This window comes from Macrotis lagotis, chromosome X (assembly GCF_037893015.1).
Source record: "Macrotis lagotis isolate mMagLag1 chromosome X, bilby.v1.9.chrom.fasta, whole genome shotgun sequence".
Lineage (NCBI taxonomy): Eukaryota > Metazoa > Chordata > Mammalia > Peramelemorphia > Peramelidae > Macrotis > Macrotis lagotis.
In genome coordinates this window covers 117,361,042-117,367,739 of record NC_133666.1, presented here as the reverse complement: position 1 = coordinate 117,367,739, position 6,698 = coordinate 117,361,042, and the positions used below count along the sequence as shown (strand labels likewise).

Below are 6,698 nucleotides of genomic sequence, written 5' to 3'. Positions count from 1 at the left end.
CTATCCACTGCACCACCTAGCCGCCCCGATATGCTTGGTTTTATAGCTCTCTGAGCATGGTTCCAAATTGTTCTCCACAATGAATTATTTCAGAACTCCTCCAACAGTACTTGTATTAATGCCTTATTTTCCCTACATTCCTTCCTATGTTTATCATTTTTCTTTCTGTCCCATTAGTCAGCATTTATTTTACAAGACTTTGAATTACAATTTATTCTCCCTCTCTTCCCTACCTTTTTCTGAAAATCATAAGTAGTTTGATATATAGTATATGTGTCCTTTTCCCCACTTAATCTATTTGGGATAGACCTATAAGGGATATTGATGGATCAAAGGATCAAAGCACTCTGCTTACCCTTTGGGAAGAGTTTCTAATTGTTTTCCACAATGGTTGGATTCATTCACAACTTCATCAACAGTAAAACATGTTTTCATATTATTCTCAGCTGGAAGAGAAGAAACAGATAAAAAAGAAAAAAACACAAATAAGAATAAAGTAATTACCAAAATTATGTTTAGATTATAATTCAGAATCCTTCAGCTCTTTATATGGCTATGGATAGCATTTTCTTTCATGCATCCTTTGTATTTGTCTTAGATCACTGTGTTCCTGAAAGAGCTGAATAATCCACAGCTGATCATCAAATGATGCTGCTGATATTGTGTACGTTGTTTTCTTGGCTCAGCTCATTTCACTTTGCAGTTTATATATGTCTTTCTAGGTTATTCTGTTGGTTTTCTTTTAGGTTTTTCAAGGCAATGGGGGTTAAGTGGCTTGCCCAAGGCCACACAGCTAGGTAATTATTAAGTGCCTGAGATGGGATTTGAACTCAGGTACTCCTGACTCCAGGGATTTCTAGGTTATTCTGAAATCTGCCTGTTAATCATTTCTTACAACACAACAGTATTCTATTACATTCACATACTACAGCTTATTCAGTCATTCCCCAATTGATGGGCATTCCCTAAATTTTGAATTTTGCCACCATAAAAAGGTTATAAATATTTGTGCATGTATCAGTTCATACATGTATTTCCAGGTTATTCTGAAATCTGCCTGTAAATAATTTCTTACTACACAATAGTATTCTATTACATTTATATACTACAGCTAATTCAGTCATTCCCCAATTGATGGGCATTCCCTCATTTTCCAATATTTTACCACAATAAAAAGGTAATAATACTTGCATACACAGACACACACACACACACACACACACACACACACACACACACACACCCCTATAAATTGATTGATATGGCACTGGATATCTAAATTATCTTAGGTAGAATTGACATTTTCATTATTCTGTCCCAGTCTACTCTTGTGCACTTGACATTTTTCCAGCTGCTTAGATCTGACCTTATTTGTGTGAAAAATGTTTTCCACTTATGTTTATATAGTTCTTGGGTTTGTCTTGGGAGATAGACTCCCAAATATTTTATGTTGTCTACAGTTATTTTAAATGGAATTTCTATCACTTTCTCTTGCTGTTAGAGTGTGTGGTCATATTAAAAAATTCTGATGATTTTTGTGGATTTATCTTATATTCTGCAAATCTGCTGAAGTTGTTAATTAATTGATTTTTTAGTTGATTTAGTTGCTTCTTTAATACTATCACGTCATCTGCACTGTATTCTGTCAGGAGCTTTTTCAGCATTTATTGAGATAGCGATATGATTTCTGTTGGCTTTGTTGTTGATAGGGTTATTTATCACTCTGTATAAATCCCACCTGCTCATAGTGCATAATACTTTTGTTGTAATTTCCTTGCTAGTAATCTGTTAAAAATTTTTGCATCCTTATTCATTAGGGAAACTGTTCGATAATTTTCTTTCTCTGTTCTGGTTTTTCCTGGTTTAGATATCAGCAACATATCTGTATCATGAAAGGAGTTTGATAGGACTAATTCTTTGGTTATTTTTCCAAATTATTGATGTAGTGGAATTAATTATTTTTTAAATGTTTGATAGATTTCACTCATGAACTCACATGTCCCTGGGGATTTTTTCCTAAGAAGTTCATAATTGTCATGTTCAGTTTCTTTTTCCGGCATGGGGTTATTTAGCCATTCTATTTACTGATTGGTTAATCTAGGTAATTTATGTTTTCATAAATATTCATCAATTTCACTCAGATTTTCAGATTTATTGAATTATTGATTTATAATTGGGCAATATATATATATATATATATATATATATATATATACACACATATATGCATATTTAGGTGTTTTTTTTTGCAAGGCAATGGGGTTAAGTGACTTACCCAAGGTCACAAAACTATGCAATTATTAAGTGTCTGAGGCTGGATTTGGACTCAGGTACTCCTGACTCCAGGACTGGTGCTCTATCCATTGAGCCATCTAGCTGCCCTGGCAAAATATTTTTTAATGATTTGTTTTAATTTTTTTTATTGGAGGTGATTTCACTCTTTTCATTTTTGATACTAGATATTTGTCTTTCTTCTTTTTTAAATCAGATTACCTGTGGCTTATCTTGGTTTTTTTTTTTATCAAACCAACTCCTAGATTTATTTATTAGTTCAATAGTTTTTTCCTTTCAACCTAATTATTTTTGATCTTCAGGATTTATTTATAATTTGGTGCTCAATTAAGGACTTAAAAATTTTTAAAGTTTTTTTAGATGTATGCCAAATTCACTGAATTGTTCTTTGCTCCATTTTATTGTTATAAAAGTTTATAGAAATGTATTTTCCTCTAATTACTGCTTTGATTATGTATATGTCTGTGCATATGCCCTTTAGGACATGTTATAGTAGGGATACAATTTTTAAGAATTACAAATATCCCGCGTCCTTGGCTACCCGGGCCCGCCGGCCGCGGGCCTCCTCCCCGCGCCCACTATGCCCAGGAGCGGGCCATGCTGAGGCTCTGGGCGGCGCTCCCCAGAGTCGCCACGGGTGTCCTCGGCTGCGGCGGTGCCCGCAACCTGGGCACCGCCACGTTCTACGCCGTCAAGAGGGGTCGCAAGACCGGCGTGTTCCCCACCTGGAGTGAATGCCAAGCACAAGTGAACAGATTTCCTGCTGCTCGGTTCAAGAAGTTTGCTACTGAGGATGAGGCTTGGGCCTTTGTCCGAAATACTTCAAGCCCTGAACCTACAACAGCGCAGACAAAGAAATGCAACACAGAGGACCTCAAAGTGAAACCAAACAAGAGACCCTGTGAATCATCAGATGAAGACGAGCCTTGCAAAAAAATTGCAAAACAAGATTCTGAACCTTTACTTAGCAAAGATAAATTTTCTTATGTGGGAGATGCAACCGTGGTTTACACAGATGGCTGCTGATCCAGTAATGGGAAGAGGAAAGCAAGAGCAGGCATTGGTGTTTATTGGGGACCAGGCCATCCCTTAAATGTAGGTGAAAGACTTCCTGGGAGACAGACAAATCAAAGAGCAGAAATACATGCTGCCTGTAAAGCAATTGAACAAGCCAAGAATCAAAACATCAGTAAGCTGGTTCTCTACACAGATAGTATGTTTACTATAAATGGTATAACGAATTGGGTTAAAGACTGGAAGAAAAATGGCTGGAAAACAAGCACAGGAAAAGATGTGATTAACAAAGAAGACTTCATTAAGCTTGATAAACTTATTCAAGGCATAGACATTGAATGGATGCACGTTCCTGGTCATTCAGGGTTTCCAGGCAATGAAGAAGCTGATAGATTAGTAAGAGAAGGAGCTAAAAAAATTTCAAGATTCAACTTAGTATAATTTTTAAAATCTAATTAAAGAGCAAACCAAGTGCTTTTTAGTCATTATTTGTTTGAAAATTTGCCTCTAAGACATTAACAATTAAAAGTCGATTTGGTAACATTCTTGTTTCATCAGAAAGATAGTTTTCTGTTGAAATATGGTTAAGTATATTAAATTATTCCTCACTTTACCCCAAAATATCTATTTATCTTTACGCATAAAGTATATTTAACTGACTATTACCCAATGTTGTTCTCAAATTTTTGCATTGAAGTTCAAGTCTGATATTGAGCAGTTAGTTTAGAAACTCAGTAAGTGCTAGGTAAAATAATAATGATGATAATTTTCTTCTGATTAACCCCATTCTCAGGCCTTTAGAAGATTAAAATTACTCTTTCCATATAGGAAAGTAGCCTTAGGAGTAATACTTTTGAAAGCTAAATTAACTTCCTAGGTCTCTTTCCTTTTTTTTTTTTTTTGGTCCTTGCAAGACAGTGGGGTTAGGTGACTTGCCCAAGGTCATACCACTGGGTAATTGTTGGGTGTCAGAGGCTGGATTTGAACTCAGGTTAGGTTCTCCTGACTCCAGGGCCAGTGCTCTGTCCACTGTGCCATCTAGCTACCCCTCCTTTTTTTTTTTTAATAGTTACTTTACAACTAGAATAAAATTGAAAATGATAATGGAAATGATCTATAATTTCATCAGTATGAGCACTCCCTTCAAAAAGATTGCAAGCTCTACTTGCCTTTAATTCTTTGTTAGGATTTACTCTTTTGTTTTGACAGAAAAATTCATCAGTATATGTCCAGCCTCTTGATGTTAAGCTTCCCTGAATTTAACTTGACTGATCTATGGATGACTTCTCTGCACATAGAGTTCATGACTAAATGTAAAACCTTTCTACCTTGGGTAGGCCCTATCAGATCACAGACAGAAGAATTACTTTCAGCAGCATAAGACAATTTATATGACATTGTTCAGGCATTGTAGAATCTAGTGGAAGATATAATCATATGATATAAATGAAATACATTTGCACAAATAAAGTTTTCTTTTTTCATATGAAAATGCTGCACCAGCTATCAAGAAATATATGGAATCCACATTAAAGATGTTAGAAATATAATAAACTCATTAAATATAGTAACCCATTAAGGCCTTAAATGAAAGTATTCATAATAAATCCTTTTGTTGTCTTAAAGAGTGAAATAAAACATCGACACTTTAAACTTGGTTTAAAGGCAGTTTATCTCCAATTATGAGTAGCAGATATTCCTAATAAAGCAGTTTAAAAAATGTAACAAAAAAAAGAATTACAAATATCATGATCCCATGTAAGTATATTAAATATTTTATTTCTTTTGAATCTCTTATGTTTTCTTTTTCCTTTTTTTTTTTTTTTTGCAAGGCAAATGGGGTTAAGTAGCTTGCCCAAGGCCACACAGCTAGGTAATTATTAAGTGTCTGAGTCTGGATTTGAACTCAGGTACTCCTGACTCCAGGGCCGGTGCTCTACCTACTGTGCCACCTAGCTGCCCCTTTTTTTCCTTTTTATTGTTTACCAAAACCTCTTAGCTCTTGATACAAGAGATCAAATTTTTGATATAATTCTGTCTTTATTTTGTGAAATCTTGAAATTTTTCTATTTCATTGAATTAGCACTTTTTTCCTTGATGGTTTATGTGCAAGCTCCTCAGATAGGTGATTCTTGCTTGTAGTCTTTGCTTTCCAAAATATCATATTCCATGAACTCTAATCTTTTAAATTTGAAGCTTCTAAGTCCTGTCTTATCCTGATTGTGACTCCCTGATATTTGAAATCTTTCTGATCACTTAGTATTTTTCCTTGATCTGGTAAATCTGAAATTTAGATACAATGTTTCTTGGAGTTTTTATTTTGGGATCTCTTTCCCAAAGTGGACTTTTTTTCAATTTCCTTTTTGCTTTCTGGTTCCATAACATTCAGGACACTTTTTCCTTAAAATTTTTTTAAAGATCCTTTCCAGGTTCTCCTTTGATTATGACTTTTAAGTAGTCCAATGATTTCATTATTGTCTTTCCTGGCTCTATTTTCCAGGTAAGTTGTTTTTCCATTAGGTATTTTGAATTTTTTTTCCATTTTTTTCATTCTTCTGAATTTGTTTGATTGCCTTTTGAAGTTTCATTAAGGCTTTACATTCCACTTGCCCAATTCTAACTTAAATATTTTGTTTTCCTCAATTAATTTTTGTACTTTTTTCAAATTATGCTCTTTATGGTATTGTTTCCTCAGTGGGTTTTTGTATCTCCTTTTTAAAAAAAAATCTATATTTATTTATTTGTTTATTTATTTTTTATTAAAGATTTTATTTGAGTTTTACAATTTCCCCCCAATCTTACTTCCCTCTCCCACCCCCACAGAAAGCAATTTGTCAGTCTTTACTTTGTTTCCATGTTGTACATTGATCCAAATTGAGTGTGATGAGAGAGAAATCATATCCTTAAAGAAAAAACATAAAGTATAAGAGATAACAAGATCAGACAATAAGATGGCAGTGTTTTTTCCTAAATTAAAGGAAATAGTCCTTGAACTTGGTTCAAACTCCACAATTCTTTATCTGGATACAGATGGTATTCTCCATTGCAGACAGTCTCAAATTGTCCCTGATTGTTGCACTGATGAAATAAGCATGTCCATCAAGGTTGATCATCACCCCCGTGTTGCTTTTAGGGTGTACAGTGTTTTTCTGGTTCTGCTCATCTCACTCAGCATCAGTTCATGCAAATTCCTTCAGGATCCCCTGAATTCCCATCCCTCTTGGTTTCTAATAGAACAATAGTGTTCCATGACATACATATACCACAATTTGCTAAACCATTCCCCAATTGAAGGACATTTACTTGATTTACTTGATTTCCAGTTCTTTGCCACCACAAACAGGACAGCTATGAATATTTTTGTACAAGTGATGTTTTTACCCTTTTTCATC

At 34.5% G+C, this 6,698-nt stretch overlaps 1 pseudogene; it reads left to right on the top strand.

Annotated features, from left to right (window-relative positions):
* The first annotated feature begins 2,889 nt into the window (after window positions 1–2,889).
* Window positions 2,890–3,822, top strand: LOC141498550 (ribonuclease H1 pseudogene; annotated as a pseudogene).
* Window positions 3,823–6,698: the final 2,876 nt, after the last annotated feature.